Here is a 17,548-nt window from a genome sequence, read left to right on the forward strand (position 1 = left end):
TCCATTTGATAGCATGTGTGGCTGTAGATACATATGTTTAGCATAGACTGTAAAGCAGTTTTCCTTCCAAAGCGCTCGCTAACCTGTGTGGGTTGCATTTTCTTGAAATAATGCCCCGATTACTTACCGGTAGTCTTCATTACTCCGGGTATAGTCTTCCTCGCCACATGACTAACACAGTGAGCTTCAGCTCCACACCAGAACCCTCCAAAGCAAAACAGTCAGCCTCCCATGCCTCCCATCCCTTCCCAATATGGCCGACCCATTACACCCATGACGTCTCTAAGAGGTGGGCCGGCCCAGCCCGTCAGCCTGAAAATACCAAGCATAAACATGAAGCCGAGAGCCAGACAGGGAGGGAGGGATGGGAACTCATGTGGCGAGGAAGACTATACTCGGAGTAATGAAGATTACCGGTAAGTAATCGGGGCATTACCTCCTCGTTAGTCTTCCTTGCCACATGACTAACACAGTGAGCACATACCAAAGCCAAGCGGCTTCACGGAAACGCACACGAAACCAACAGACCAGAAGGGGACGCCCACGATCGAGGGCAAAACCCAACAGGCCAGAACGAGCGGAAGGACCACCCAGTGGAGAGTCAACCACGAGCAGAAGAACCAGCCTGGGACCGAAAGACACCGGGAATGACAAAAACCCGGACCCCAGAGACACGAAGTGCCGCCAGGAAACCTGCCCCAAGCAAAAGCTAAAGGAGGACAGAGAAAGGCACGGGACCAGACCGCACGGAGCCAAAGGCCACAGAAAACAGGGCCCAGAACCGAAAAGAGCAAGCCGGACCAAACACACCAGGACCGTCCAACGGACATCCCGAAAGCGAGAGGCGAGCAAAAGTCCAGAGAGAGGAACTGAACGAACAGAGGGCAACCCTACCACAGCGACCCAACAAAAAAGCCACAGCTGAAAGAGTGACGCAGTCCGACAAACACAGCAACACCACAAGGGAGACCACCACCCGTGAGAGACCCGAATCCACCAGAGGAACGGTGCAGCGGAACCAGACGTAAACAAACAAACTGGCAAGAGCCGCAAGAATGGAAAGGGGCGCAGAAGAGAAACAGAAGGGGAAAAAAAAACCAGTCACACAAAGGACCCCCTGGAAGGGACCGCGACCCCAAGGAGAGAACCCAGGCAGGAATAAGGGAAAAAAGACCCAGGAAGGCGTCGGAAACGACACCAAAGAGACCCGGCCACCAAGGGGACTCAACCGGGCAACAGTGGAAAGCGGAGAACCCATATGTCCACCCATGCCCGGAAGGCAGGGAAATGCAGCGCGACGGACTGAGACCGACCCGCACAGGGACCAAGCGAGCTGCCGAAGCGAGCACCCAGGCGGCCACACAGGCAGCCAGCCAGCAACCAGGCCCTGCTCAGCCCGACAACGAGGAACCGACTGAAAACGGGAAAGCACAGGGAAAAAAAAGCCACAGGCAGAAACACACCAAAGGCGAGGAGGACAGAAGGGCAGGGCGAACACCGAACCCGAGCCACGTCAAGACCCCCAGGGAGCCACCAGAGCCAACAGGCCCCGGAACTCCAAAACCAGGGACAAAAGACGAGGACACAATCCACACCGGAAGCGCATGGGCCCGCCAGCGAGTAGAGAACCTGAGGCACCAGCACCCCCGGACACCCAACAGCACTGCTGGAAACAAAAACCAGCAAGGGAAAAAGAAAGCAGCGGCAGGCCCATGCGAGCACCACCAACAGAACAAAATGCACGGCAGCGACCCAACAAAAAAGCCAGGCCAAACAAGCCCAGAATCCCTGGAAGAAGGACGACCCCAGGAAAGCGCAAAGGCCCAAACAATTCCCAACCACACTGAGGGAAAATATCATAGCCAACACTGTACACTGAGCAGCCAGTGACAGCTAAAGACCAGGGAATGAACACCCAATCCGCAGAGTAAGCGGCAAAGACCTCAACCAAAAGGTCAGAGCGACCCCCGTCCGGGAGGCAGGAGGAGAAGGCCGAAGAGTCAACACCGGAGACCCAAAGGAAGCAACAGCACCAAAGGGACCCAGAAGAACACCCATCCAGTTACAGGAAGGAACGGCCGGAGTCGAAGACGACCCAGGCAAGGACAGCACCAAAGTGTCAGAAAACCAACAGGGGCCAACCCCGCAGACACCCGGGAGCACGAGGCAGGGCCAGCAAGGCATGGGAAGACCCCAGAGAATCCAAGGAACGGCAAACCGAAGCCAGACGGGAAAACCGCCCACAGGGGAAACCACTGACCCAGTGCAGATCAGGAACCCAAGCATGCCCCCCAGGAAGACAAAATTCGCCAACGGGAAGGATGCTCCCAGCCGCACCAGGAGAGAGAGCGGGAAGGGCCCGGGGCAAAAAGAACCAAGGAAGGGCCAGAGGCACCGAGACCAACCGGAAGGGGAGGAACCGCAAAGGACAGACAGGGGAGAAAAACTGCCAGGCAACAAGACCCAAAACACGATACGAGGAAGGCCCCCACCAAGGCAGACAACCCCAACAGGAAAAACCAGGGGATCAAACGAAACCCCATGACACGATCCGACCAGAGAAGGACAAGCGAGACCGCCAAAAGCGACCCGGCAGAAAAAAGGATAGAACGCTCACCCCACCAGAGGCGGGCGCCGAACCGCTAGCCCGACCAAGCAGGACCGAACAGAAGGACCACAACAAAAAAAAACAACCCCCAGGGGGCGAGGAGAAGCACGGCGACAGCAGGAAGCCGTCAGGAAAGAGGTGCAAGAGCCGCACGCCGAGACAGGGAGCAGGAGGAGGAGGGAGCGGCAAAGACGCTGACCCGGACAAGACAGGGTGAGCCCACCAGGAACAGCCAGTAAGAAAACAACAGGCGACCACCGATGCAGCCCAGATACGGACGGACAGGAGCCAACCGCAGCCCGCCCCATCAGACATGCCGTAGCCCACAGCCCCTGGAAACCCCCGGAGGACGTCCAACCAGCAACTGACAGGGACAGACCCCATACAACAACGGCGTGAACAGGAGCCCACAGGACGAAAGTAGCGTAGGCCCAAAGCCCGGAAGGGACAAAGGGAACAGGGACAACACAGCAAACCATGAAGCTGAGGCCCTGCAACCCAACGCCACAGGCGCCCTATAACATACGCGTCAAAGACACCCCAGACAAAATGGAACCCTGCGGAAAAGCGGAGAGAACAAACCAAAAGGGCACGCCCAGGCCAACACAGAAGAAAACCAGAGTGAGAAAACACCTGGAAGGCCCCATTGCAGGGACAAGCAGAGCACGGAAGGGCGTACGACGACCCCCCGATGCCAGAACCAGTCTGAAACAGGTCCCAACCCTACTGAAGGAAATACCAATGCCCAAAAGCATAGCAGAGTCGAAAGGCACAAAACACAGCGCCGACACTGTAGGCAAGCACGGCCGAAAGCCAACCGAGCCCCGCGCCCCTAACAGTACACACACACCCACATCAGAGGGGTCCGAGGGACCCTCACGCTCACAGGCACAACAGCCGGAAAAACAGACAAGCCCACAGCCGCCCCCACAGAGACAGGCAGCCAAACGGCTAAACCTAAACCCCAAAGCCCGCTATAGCAGGGCATTAAGGTACAAGGTGGCGGGGTAGGGGGGAGCGCAGGGCAGGACCGCGAGGGCCAGAAGGGGGGGGGGAACCAGTAAGTGAGCCCAACAGAGCAGGGCCTCCCCCCGGGATCCCCGGACCAACCGGGGCAGGAAGTCCTCCACGTACCAGAGGCAGGCGGGAGGTGAGAGCAGCAGGAGCGGGGAGAGAAGGCAGGCAACACACCGCCCATGCGCAGGAAGGACGACAGCGGAGCACAATGACAACCGCATCCCACCCCCAACCACATGGCCATAGTGACTTAGGCTGATCAAGAGGTCAAACACAGGCCACCAGGCCAACGGAACACAACAACGCACCCAACCGGGCGACATGACCCGCATGGCACAGTAGCCAAGAGAGGGGAACACACAACTGGAGGAGTAAGAGCCAGCACCCCCAACCACCAGGAACAACAGAACACGCGCACCAGCAAAGCGAAGCAAAGCCTACGTAAACCGATAAGCCCCAGGAGCAGTCCAACTCAAAGGCACACAACTCACCTACCACAGAAGGACGAAGGGCTGAGCGGACCCCCGGGGCCCGAACCGGTGACAACGAGGGCGGATCCAGGCCCCCGCGAGGGATGCAAGGGACCATCGAGCCACCAGACCTGGCCCCAGGCCGTAAATCATGCCGACAGACCTTACTGAAGGAAACGCCAGTGCCTACACTCTAGAATGAGCAAGCAGTGACATTGCAAGACCAGGGATTGCCGTAGCGCGAAAAGGACCAGCATGCATGCGCGTGTGCCAGACACCGCAAACCCGAAAGCTATGCGCAGGAAAGCGAGAGGACCTGCGCCACTCCAGGGACACCAGCAACCTGCACGACCCCAGACGGAGCAACGGGTGAGTGACCACGGGACCGGAGTTACCACGGAACCCGGGAGGAAGCGCGCCCACCCCGGCAACATTCCATACTCCCCAAACACACTGAGGCCCGTAAGCGAGCAACCAACTCCCAGGCAGGGCGGGAAACTACCTCCCAGAGACACAGCATAGTCCGCGCATCATGGCGGCAATATGCACTGACACAACCCCCGTACCAACGGGAAGGGCGATACCATGAAAGCCAGCCACCGGCGCGAGCACCGCCCTCGCCCGCCGCAACGCCTCGAGGGGCCAGCGGGCGGCGCAATCAAAGCAGTAGGCCAGAGTGTCACGCTGCAATACCAACCAGCCTCACTGAAGGAAATACCATCAACTACACCTCAGACTGAGCAAACAGTGATATACCAAGATCAAGGATTGCCTGAACAACAGCTGTTGCAGCGCCACGGAAGGAAGGCGAGTGGCGATAAACCGAGCCCAGGGCTGAGGGAGTACCCCGCACAGGGAGCTCCAACGAGCTAAGGCACGGCAGAGCGCCAGCCCCCCCTCATAATGCGTACCCCGGCCACCCCCCCTGTAAATCCATGGCCCGCTGGAGCAGGGCCAAACCGGCCAGAACACCGGGGGAAAGGGGGGAAAAAGGAGCCCAAGATCCTAGGGTCCGCTAGAGCAGGACCTCCAACCTGAGACCCACGTACCCGCTACCACAGGCACCTCTTACCTGACGCATCTGGAGAGATGTGCGCAGAACTAAAAAAACAGGCTGATGGGCTGGGCCGGCCCGCCTCTTATAGAGGTCATGGGTGTAATGGGTCGGCCATATTGGGAAGGGATGGGAGGCTGACTTTTTTGCTTTGGAGGGTTCTGGTGTGGAGCTGAAGCTCACTGTCATGTGGCGAGGAAGACAAACGAGGAGGTAATGTTCTTAGAACCGCTTGATCCACATTGGCTTGTTGACGGCTATGACATCTACACAGTAATGTTTTGTAAATGTATGTAGTGGTTTACATGTAGCTGTCTTACATATGTCTTCTAAGGGTAAAGTGCCTGAAAAGACCATAGAAGCTCCCTTTTTTTGAGTAGAATGAGCATTTTGGAGGGATAGGTAAAGTTATTATTGCCATGATGTAATAAGTTTGGATACATTTTACAATCCAATGTGAAATGGTTCCTTTAGATATAGCCCTCCCTTTATGTGTTTTTGAGAATGTAACAAAGAGCTGTGTTTTCCTGAATGATTGAGTTCTGTCACTATATTAGGAGAGCTCTTTTTACATCAAGTGTGTGTAAAGCAGTTTGGGATACTAAATCAGACCTTGGAAAGAATACTGGCAATTCAATAGACTGATTTAAGTGTAACTGTGAGACAACTTTTCGCAAATTTAGGATTGATACGCAGTACCACTTTGTCTCTATGTAGTTGAAAGAATGTTTCTTCTAGAGTTAATGTCTGAAGCTCACTAACACATCTGAGTGAAGTGATTGCAAAGAGAAAAGTAACCTTCCAAGATAGGAACTATAGAGAAAATGAGTATAAAGGTTGAAATGATGGACCTTTTAAAAAAAAAAACTTTTTTAACCTTGTTAACACAACACTGAGGTTCCACGCTGGTGTTGGAGGGACTCTAGGCGGGATAACTCGAGACTCTCTGGAAAAGCTTTAAAGACAGGAATTTTTAATATAGAAGTTTGTTCCACGTTTTGTAGATATGCAGCTACTGTTGTTAGGTGTAGTTTTATGGAAGTGAAGACTAACCCAGAGGTTTGTAAACGCGGAAGGTAACAAAGAATGTCTTGAGGCATTGCTGTTAATGGATTAGCATCATTTGAATGGCAATAGTGAGCAAATAGTTTCCACTTTGCCGCATAGCATGCTCTAGTAGTGGGTCTTCTTGTCTCTTTAAGAATATCCATACTCTGTTGAGGTAAATTCAAGTATCTGAACTCTACGACTTCAGGAGCCAGATTGCAAGATAGAGAGATCTGGGGTTCGGGTGTCTTATCGCTACCTGGTTTTGGGTTAGTAGGTCATGCCAATTGGGAAGTACCTGGTGTGGGACTACTGAGAGTTCTAGTAGTGTGGTGAAGCATGGTTGTTTGGCCCATGCGAGAGCCACTAGGATAAGAGTCCGATGTCTGCCGCAGTTTGTGAATAACAAAACAAAAGCAATGGGAGAGGTAGAAAATCATAAGCAAATATCCCTGACCAATTCATCCATAGTGCATTGCCTTTGGACTGTGGGTGTTGGAACCTTGAGGCAAAGTGTGGGCATTTGGCGTTTTCTGACGTTGCAAATAGGTCGATATCTGGGTGACCTATTTGATGGAAGAATGGGTGGGGAACTTGTAGGTTGAGATCCCATTCGTGAATTTGTTGTGGTCTCCTGTTCAGGAGATGCGCAAAGTCGTTGTCCTCACCTGGTATGTACTCCACTAGTAGGTGAATGTTGTATCGGAGAGCATACCTCCAAGAAGGTCTGGGCTAAGTGAGATAATTGAGGCATACTGGTGACCCCCTGTTTTTGCATATAATACACAGTAGTCATGTTGTCTGTTTTTATGAGAATTACCTTGCCTATGAGGTGTGGAAAGAATGAATATGCTACTTACCAGTATGCATCTGTTCTTGGCATGTAGGGCTGCTGACATTCATATCTGTGCATAGATCGCCGCCTAGTGTTGGGTCCGGATGTTTGCACGTTGTTGTCCTGGAAGAGTCTTCGAAGTATCCTTGGATAGGTGACTCCTCCCCTGGACTACAGTGCGCATGGGCATCCTCTCCATCCTCAGATTGTTTTTCGCCATTGTGGCAGTGATGGAGTAGATACAGAAAGTGATGACCATGCTTGCAGTAATTCTGAGAGCTGCAGCTGCGACAGGCGCCGGGGAGGAGGGAGGGCGATATGAATGTCAGCAGCCCTACATGCCAAGAACAGATGCATACTGGTAAGTAGCATATTCAGTTCGAGGCATGTGGGCTGCTGAATTCATATCTGTGCATAGAATACATAGCAGTGCCCTCTATTGGCGGCGGCTACCCGTGCCAGCTGCAGCGGTCTGAAAAAGTGTTTTGAGAACAGCCTGTCCTACAGCTGCCTGCTGTTTTGACTGCACATCTACGCAATAGTGTTTTGTAAATGTGTGTGTAGTGGACCATGTGGCTGCTCTGCATATATCATGCAGGGGAATATTTCCTAGGAAGGCCATGGAAGCCCCCAACTTACGTGTTGAGTGGGCTCGTGGTGGAATAGTTAATGTGCGTTTTGCTTTTTGATAACAGATTTGAATACACTTAACTATCCATCTGGCTATCCCTGCTTTGGAGATGGCGTTACCTTTGTGGTGTGGGGCAAAGGCAACGAACAGTTGTTTTGTCTTCCTGAAGGGTTTAGTCCTATCGATGTAGTACATGAGGGCCCTCCGTACATCTAGTGTATGTAGTGCCCTTTCTGCAACAGTTTGTGGGTTTTGGAAGAAAACTGGCAGTTCAATAGTCTGATTCATGTGGAACTGCGATATTACTTTGGGCATGAATTTGGGGTTGGTACGTAGTACGACCCTGTTGGTGTGAACCTGTATAAATGGCTCTTGAACGGTTAGTGCCTGGAGTTCACTAACTCTTCTTAGGGAAGTGATCGCTACAAGGAAGGCCACTTTCCAGGTAAGGAATTGAATCTCGCATGAGTGTAGAGGTTCAAAGGGTGGACCCATCAGGCGTGTGAGGACCAAGTTGAGGTTCCACATTGGAGCCGGTGGGTGGCTTGGTGGAATGACTCGTTTGAGTCCTTCCAAGAATGCTTTGATGGCAGGCACTCTGAATAGAGAGAGGTGCTGCCTGGTTTGCAGATAGGCTGAGATTGCGGTCAAATGGACACGTATAGAGGTGTACGCCAGATTGCATCGATATAGGTGTAAGAGATAACAGATGATGTTTTGGATGGATGCGTCCAGCGGGTTGATGTCATTATTACCGCAATAAATGACGAACCTTTTCCATTTGGCTGCATAGCAAGCTCTGGTAGTGGGTCTCCTGGCCTCCTTGATGATGTCCATACAGTCAGGTGGCAGGTTGAGATAGCCAAACTCTAGGACTTCAGGAGCCAGATCGCCAGATTCAGCTGTTGCGGATCTGGGTGCTGAACCTCTCCATGGTTCTGCGTCAAATGCGCGGGTTTGATCCGCAGCCTTTGATGCGGCACCACGGAAAGTTCGAGGAAGGTGGTGTACCACGGCTGGCGTGCCCACGTGGGAGCAACTAGGACGAGTGTCAGGGAGTGTTGTCGGAGTTTGCGGGCCACTAGCGGTATCAATGGCGCTGGGGGAAAAGCGTACGCAAATCTGACGGACCAGTTCATCCATATCGCATTGCCCTGCGACTGCGGATGTGGGAATCTGGCGGCGAAGCTTTGGCATTTTGCGTTTTCGCTTGTCGCGAATAGGTCTATCTCCGGATGACCCCACTGCTGGAAGTACGGTTGGAGTACTGATGGGTGTAACTCCCACTCGTGCATCTGGTGGCTGTGTCTGCTGAGCAGATCCGCCATCTGGTTGTCCTTGCCAGGGAGGTGTTCCGCCATGAGGAACATGTTCCTTTGAATGGCCCACTTCCACATGCTCTGAGCCAGATGAGACAACTGTGGAGAGTGTGTGCCTCCCTGTTTCTGTATGTAGTACATTGCGGTCATGTTGTCCGTCCGGATCAACACGACCTTGTTGCATAGATGTACTTTGAATGCCTTCATGGCTAGGAAGATTGCCATCAATTCCAGAAGGTTGATGTGCAACTTCTTTTGTTGTGTTGTCCATAGTCCTTGCACTGTGTAGTGGAGTACATGAGCTCCCCATCCCTGGAGAGACGCGTTCGCTGTCAGTACTATCTGTGGGACAGGCTCTTGGAATGGTCGGCCCTTGCAAAGGTTTTGTGGATTCCACCAATGCAGAGAGTTGTATGCCCGACCGCTCACCAACACTAGGTCCTTTAACTGTCCTTGAGCCTGATTCCACTGACGTGCTAGGCACTCCTGAAGTGGGCGCATATGTAATCTCGCGTGCGGGACTATGAAGATGCAGGAGGCCATCATGCCTATCAACTGCATAAACACTCGCGCTGGAAGTGAGTGATTGGGTTTGAATTTGGAGATCAGCAGTTGTATGCTGTTGATCCTCACTAAATTTGGCTGAGCTGTGGCCGCCAGAGTGTCTATAGTCGCACCTAGGTACTGTTGTACGTGTGCGGGCTGGAGATGGGACTTTGGATAATTTAGTGAGAATCCCAGACTGTGAAGAAGGTGAATGGTGCGGGACATGTGGCTTGCACATTGCTGGGCTGACTTCGCTTGAACGAGCCAGTCGTCTAGGTAGGGGTAGACGTGTATATGCTGCCTCCGTAGATGTGCTGCCACCGTAGCTAGGCACTTCGTGAAAACCCTGGGCGCTGTTGTCACGCCGAAGGGAAGGACTTTGAACTGATAGTGCTGCCCCTGAACAGTGAACCTGAGGTATTTTTTGTGTGAGGGGTGGATGGGTATGTGAAAGTACGCATCCTTGAGGTCCAGTGTGGCTAGGAAGTCTCCCTGCTTGAGAAGCGGAAGGACTTGCTGTAGAGTGAGCATGTGAAAGTGCTCTGAAAGAATGTACTGGTTCAGGGGTCTCAGGTCTAATATAGGTCTGAGCGACCCGTCCTTTTTTGGAATTAAGAAGTAGAGGGAGTACACTCCCGCACCCTGCTCGTGGATGGGTACGACCTCTATAGCGCCTTTTAGAAGCATACTTTGCACTTCTTGCTGTAAGAGCGTTAAGTGCTCTGAGGACATAGGACGGCTTCTTGGTGGTATTGTGGGTGGAGTGGAGGTTAACTCCAGACAGTAACCGTATTTTACAATATCTTTGACCCACCTGTCCGTGGTGATGGAATTCCACGTGGACAGGAACCTTTGTAGCCTTCCCCCGACAGGTGTTATGTGGTCGGGAGGAAGGGAGAGGGCGTCACTGCTTGTTCTTGGGGGAGGACCTGGTGTTGCCGTAGCCGCGTCCTCTGCCCTTTGTGCTGGAGCCACGATATCCACCTCGGGTGTTTTTATCATAGGTGGTCTGTGTATTGCCTTTGTTATATGTTTGTTGTGACCCCTGTCCTCTACCTGCTCCCTTGTTTCCGGGGCGACGAAAGGAGCCGCTCCGAAAGGACTGAGTTTGTAGGGCGCCCATGGACTTTGCAGTGTCCGTGTCCTTTTTTATCTTTTCGAGGGTGGTGTCAACCTCTGGCCCGAATAAATAGTCGGGGTTGACGGGCTGGTTCAGTATATTGTTTTGTACCTCAGGCTTGAATCCTGAGATCCGTAGCCAGGCATGTCGTCGCAACATGACGCTTGTGTTTATGGCTCTGGCAGCCGTGTCTGCAGCATCTAGTGCGCATTTGATGGAAGCGTTCGTTAGTAGCTGTCCTTCTCTGATGAGCATTTCTGCGCCTTCCTTGAACTGGTCAGGGAGATGTTGGAATATTTGCTCCAGTGTGTCATAGTGCGCTCTATCATAGCGAGCAAGGAGCGCTTGAGTGTTGGCTATGCGCCATATGTTGGCAGCTTGGGCGGCAACTCGCTTGCCAGAGGTTTCTAACACCTTGGACTCTTTGTCCGGGGGAGGAGCGTCACCTGTTGTTTGCGAGTGTGCCCTCTTGCGTGCATTCGCTACGACGATGGAGTCGAGTGGTAATTGTCCTCTGATGTAAGTAGGATCCCCAGGTGCTGATCTGTATTTTTTATCAATCCTGGGGTTTATCACTCGTGCCCTGGTGGGTTCTTTGAAAATGTCCTTGGCTGGTTTGAGGACCCCCTTCAACATTGGCAGAGTCTTTACATGTCTTTCTGAGGATGCAAAGGTGTCCATTAGAAAGTCATCTTCGATGGTATCAGAGTGAAGCTGTACCCCATGGTTATTTGCAGCACGTTCGATAAGAGCGTTGAACGCCGCAGTATCCTCCGTAGGAGATGTTTTTGCCCCATAGAGTTGTTGGTCCTGTGCATCGAGAGGTGCACTGGGGTCTGCAGGGTCGCCCCAAGTTTGATCAGGGTCCTGCTGGTCATCAGGGTCCGTGTCTACATGGTAGGGGACTTGGTCATCCATGTAGTCCTCCAATGCATCTGTATCGGAGCGTGTGGGGGAGAACCGGTGTGGATCCTGGTAGGATGAATGGAAGGGTTCATAAAGGAGAGGTTCCGATTCTGCAGGCAACTTCCTTTTTAGTGGGATCCTGAAAGGGTCCAATGGCGGCTCCGAAGTTATCCTTCGGTCGTGGAGAATCATCCTGCCAGTGTCGGCGTCGATGATACGTGCCGGAGACGTCTCAGCAGGTGTGACCGTAGGTTGGGTGACCCGTGTCCTGAGTTGGAACATTTTTGGGATTGTCGACGGAGGCAAGCCGAAGGTAATGTTGGCCAGCACCGAAGAGGCTGCTGGAGCTCCGATCGAACCGGAACCCGACGTGTCCTGGAGGACAGCTGTGGTTTTGCTGCCTTGCGTCGCACCAGGTCGTACTTGGGGCGCCTTCGAGGCTTTGGCACCGGCCAGGCTCGTAGAGGCGGCCGTGGATTTTTTCGGCGCCGGCGGTTCATCGAGTCGAGGTGCAGAGATCACCGTCGAAGTCTTCGATACCTGAGGCTTAGGTGTCGTCGAGGGAGCGATGCGAGACACAGCAGGCGGTACGGCCCTTGGTGTCGTTGGTGCCGGTAGCCGAGCAGGTTTGTCGGTGCCGATGGCTTTTTTCCGTTTGTCGACTCCAACGTCGCCCGCTTCAAGTTCGGCACCGAAGTCCCTCTTGGTGCGGTCGGTGCCGACGCGGTGCGCTGGCGTCGAAGGCCTCGATCCGACCAGCGCCACTTTCAGTTTCGGTTTCGGTGGAACCGGAGCAGCTTTCGGTTTCGGTTTTGTGGTAGGGAAACCAGCCTGTTTATGTAGTAATGGCTGCCGCTGAACGTCCGAGGCCGGGCCCGAGGGCGGGGCCGAAGAACTGCGGGATGGGTCTTGGGTAAGGCCCGAAGGCGATCCCTTGACCGGAGCCATAGGCTGTGGCACTGGTGTTTGAACGGTTTGAACAGGTAGGCCTTGTTCATCATTGGAGCTACTTTCTTCGGCCCCTAAGGCCTCCTCGTCGTCTCCTACCTCGGTGTCGTCTTCACCTCTGTGGAAGAGTGACTCGTCTACCTCGTCCGATCCGGGTTCGTGTTCGGAAACGGGACTGGAGGGCAAGACTTCTAATTCCTCAACGTCTTCGGCCTCGTCGAAGATGTCTGTTGGGGCCGGTGCCGCGTGCTGCGCCTCAAGTCTCGCCGCTCGTCGATTCCGCAGAGTCTTCTTGGAACGGAACCGGGCACAGGCCATGCATGTCGATTCGTCGTGGTCCGGCGAAAGGCATTTGTTGCACACCGGATGGACGTCGATGTGTGGGTACTTCGCATTGCATACCGGACACCTTTTGAATGGCGTCCTCGATTCCATCGTCGAAGTAGTCGATGGACAGGTAAATGCGAAAAAAGTCGGTGCTGAAAGTTAGTAAACTAACAGGATTGTATCGAAACCCGATCGATAAACAGTACCGACGCAAACTAAAGGCCTTTTGGCCTCGAAAAAATATTTTCCTAACTTGAGCTAAGATAGCACATCCGAACCCAATGGCGGAAAAAAACAATCTGAGGATGGAGAGGATGCCCATGCGCACTGTAGTCCAGGGGAGGAGTCACCTATCCAAGGATACTTCGAAGACTCTTCCAGGACAACAACGTGCAAACATCCGGACCCAACACTAGGCGGCGATCTATGCACAGATATGAATTCAGCAGCCCACATGCCTCGAACTGCTATCCGCGCTAGATGAATATCTTGCAGCTCTTGGTGAATGAAAAGGAGATGAGTTTGACTGGGTGTCCAGTGACCCTGAACAGTTAACTCCTGTGAATGCGCTACCCAACCTGTGAGTGATACGTCCGTTGCTATGGTCCACTGCGGCACAGCGTCTAGGAAAGGTCGTCCTTTTAGAAGATTGTTGGAATTCCACCACTGCAGAGAGTGCTTGATAGCTGATCAACACTAGATCTTCCATCTGATCGTTCGTTTGAGACTACTGATGCGCTATGCATTCCTACAACGGACGCATATTCAGTCTGGCATACAGTACTATGGTATGCACGATGGCATGGTGCCTAGGAGATGCATTACTGTTTTTCCTGGTATTTGTTGATGAGGCTGGAACTGTGGGCTAATATTTTAAAAGGATTAAATCCTTGCTAAATTTGGGTAAGCAATCCCTGTTTGAGAATGGCTCTGAGATAAGGTTGTGTTTGAATAGGTTGCAGGTGGGACTTGATTGTATTGACAGAAACTAGACGATGATGTAGTTTTATAGTAGTTTCAGTGTGTTAAAAACAGTTTTGATAGTTTGAACCTTTGATGAGCCAAACGTCCAGATATGGGAAAACATGTATGTTTTGTCTGCGTAGATGAGCTGCATCTACAGCTAGACATTTGGTTAACACCCTGGGTGCTGTAGTGCCCCCGAATGGAAGTACCTTGAATTGAAAGTGCTTTCCGTTCAATACAAATCTGAGGTACTGTCGATGTGCGGGGTGAATTGGGATGTGAAAGTAGGTGTTCTTTAGGTCCAATGCAGACAAAGTCGCCTTGTTGTGGTAGTGGAATTACTTCTTGTAGGGTGACTGTAGGAAGTTGCCCTTTCTGCATGGTTGCCCCCTAACGTTTTGTGAGATACCTGATGCAATTTGACTTAGTGTGCACTGGATCCCTGACAATCAGATTCCCAGGGCCTGAGGGTTGCAGCATGTATTATGCCACCCTCAGAGACCTCTCACCACAAACATGCACCACTGCCACTGTAGTTGCCAGCACCATAATGGCTTTACTGAATCCTGGGATGTTTGCTATCAAACATCTCAGAATAATAAACCTGCACTGATTCCAGTGTCAGATCTATTATTTCCTGCACTCAGGGGTCCCCTCTAGAGGGAACCCCTGGCCAAACCAACAACTGGTGGGGTTCTGACTGGTGAACACCAGCCTGCCACCACAAGACACGTTTCTGGACCCCTGGGATGGGAGCCCTCGCTGCCTGGGGTCGGAAACAAAGCATTTACTGGGCGGAGGTGTTCACACCTCCCCAGGTCAGGAAGAGCCATCTGTGGCAGGGGAGCTACAAAGGCCTTGCCGCCTTTGCAATGCAACCCCCAGCCTCTCCTGCGATCTGGAGCAGGCCCCCTTCCTGTCCCACCCCCTTTTTGGCAGGAAGACAGGCAGGAAAAATCAGGACAGCCCAGAAGGTGTGCCCACATCTGCCAACCCCATATCTCAGGTGGGGGAGGCGAGGTGAAGCCCACTTCAGTGCCTGCCATCTTACAGATGGCAGGCACCCTCCAATCAGGGTTAAGGACAGTGCCCACTTCCCCACGTGAGGTGAGCATCCTAAGGGTGTAGTCACCTTAATGACAGTAGCCCATTGGCTACTACCTAAAACCCCTAAAACGTCCCCAAAATACAGTATTAAGGAGGCAGCCCTGAACTCAGTCTCAGATTCGACTTAACAAGGAGGACTGAAGCGCCATGCTGCAGAAGAAGAGGACAACAACTGCTTAGCTCAAGCCCTACCAGCATGTCTCCTGCTTCGGAATCCCTGCAATCTGAAACAGGCGAGTCCTGCAGCCAGCAGTTTCCAAGATCCCATGAGACCTGCCCTGCCTTCTAAAAAGACTCTGACATCCTGTGGACATCGAATTAGTCCAACAGCACACCAAGTCAGGACTCCAGATCCAGCTGGAACTGCGAGTCCTCACCACTCTGCACCGGACGCCATGGCCCGAGTGGCCCAACACCTCAGCGAGGTCCCCCCAGCAATCCGGACCTGAGATCCAGCATTAGACGACCTCCTCCGTCCTTCGCCTCGATGCCTGCAGCCTCATCCTGAATGGTATCCGCGACCGGACTCGGTGAGAAGAGAGGTGGAATATTGGCAAGATTGCTGGTGAGCTGCAAGATATATCAATGTTGGATACTTTCCAACACCCACTTGTCTGACGTCATTGATTGCCAAGTAGGAGGAAACAGGTGTAAGATGATCGGAGGGAATGATTATGGAGTCACTGTTTGTTTCTAGGAGGGGAGGTATGAGTGGGGGTGCCTTTACCCCGACCTTTGGAGTTGTTACCCCTATAGTTGCCCCTGTAAAATCCTCGGGACAGAGAGGATTGAACTTATGTCCTATATGAGGATGTGGAGGCATCTGTGGAAATGGCTTTTGAACCTCCTCTATAAAATGATTTACAAAAGGAGCCTCTAATGGTCAGTAATTGAAGTACTTCCATGGATTGAGCCACTTTGAAGGCCTCATCCACATGTGGGCCGAAGAGATGCTTTTTATCGAAAGGTGAATTTATTATTGTCTGCTGAACTTCTGGTTTGAAACCATATATAATTAACCAGCTGTGAGAAAGTGGATCTGTATATACTGTTCCCAAATAGGTACAGTGTGTACAGAGTCCACAGTCTCCAGAGGTTTAAGTTAGATATAAACTTAATCTCTAAAGTGGTAGCTTGGTCGAGCAGTAAGTCAGTATCAGAGAACTGTGTAAAGCATTTGTTGTACACACTCAGTCAGCAAATGGTCCCATACACTCAAGAACTGAACTCTAGGCCAATGGTTTATATAAAAAATATATGGTTGTTTTATTTTAGAACCAACAATAGGTTTCAAAATATACTTTCTCAGAATGAGATGCTTTAGATAAATACTTTTGCAATATGCAATTGACTTTTGTAGGTAATAGTTACAGGTTGTTGCAATAGGCAACACAATTTCAAACACAATAATACATTGAGCTCAATGGGAACTGTAAGTTGTATGCAATTAATTACTTTCAGGATTACTTTTCTAACTCCAGGACTGGATCCTAGATTCAGTCCTGGGACAGTTCTTGGAAAAAACTGAGTAAATTTGGTTAAGTTACTGTTGTGATTTTTAAGCAATATTTTGCTATTTTAAAAGTTAACACTTAGAAACTTTTTCTGATCAAATTACCAATGTTATCCTACGGAAGGAAATTCACTTAGCAGGTAAGTGGGGTTATGGGTACTTTTTCTAGGTCAGTGTTGGATTCTGGATCCAGCACTAGGGTACCACCTGTAAGCAGTTGAGAAACTGCGTTTAAGTTGTACAGGTAATATTTAAGGAATATTTATAAGTTTGTAAAATCGACACTTAGAAGAAATTTCCTGGAAAAACAGTCAATGGTTCCCTATGGAAGAAAATTCAAGTTACGGGTAAAGTATGTTCTCGTTACTTTTGTACTCCAGGGCTGGGCTCCTAGGCTCAGAACTGGGGCCTCTATCTAAAACAGGTAAGTAATTAGGTTTTCACAGTTGGTACGATTTTTAAAGAATATTTGTAGTTTGCAAAAATCAACACTTAGAAGAAATTTCACAAAAAAACAGTCAATGATTTCCTATGGAAGAAAATTGGGTTAGTGGTAAGTACGGTTGTGAGTACTTTTCAGGGTCAGTGCCGGGCACCAAGATCCAGCACTGGGATCTTTCCTAATAGCAGGTGAGTATTTCCGTTTTCGTTACTCGGTTGATTTTGGTGAATATTTTAAGTTTTAGAAACTCCACACTTAGAAGAAATTTCAGAAGAAACCAGTCAATGTTACCCTATGGAAGAAAAGTGAGTTATCGGCTTTTGGGTAAGTACTCGACTGGCAGAGTTAAGGTTCTCAGGGGTCTCCCAGGGTCAGGTTGGTACAGTTGTTACACCCTCAGCGGGCCTGGGGCGGCCGGGTGCAGAGTGAGTTAGGCCCAATGTTATCCTATGGTAGGCAGGGGGCCTTGGTTGGTGGCTGCTGACTAGCAGGCCACGCGGCTGTGGAAGCTGGGCTCCTGGTCACTTGCTCAGGGCAAATGGGGAAGTAGGTAGGAGTAGAAGTTGCACTGGCAGGGCCACTCGGGCGGCTGGGTGCAGGGTGCTTTTGAGCCTTTGGGCGCTCAATGGATTTCAATGGGAAAGCTCAAGGACGAACAAAGGCTGCAAGCTAGGGGACGAAGATTCTTCGGC

At 51.5% G+C, this 17,548-nt stretch overlaps 1 protein-coding gene across 2 annotated transcripts in view; it reads right to left on the reverse strand.

Annotated features, from left to right (window-relative positions):
• THOC1 (THO complex subunit 1) overlaps positions 1 to 17,548 on the reverse strand; it is a 387,395-nt gene that overhangs the window by 99,113 nt on the left and 270,734 nt on the right. The window lies entirely within an intron of this gene.

The sequence above is a fragment of the Triturus cristatus genome, chromosome 5_1, assembly GCF_964204655.1.
Source record: "Triturus cristatus chromosome 5_1, aTriCri1.1, whole genome shotgun sequence".
Lineage (NCBI taxonomy): Eukaryota > Metazoa > Chordata > Amphibia > Caudata > Salamandridae > Triturus > Triturus cristatus.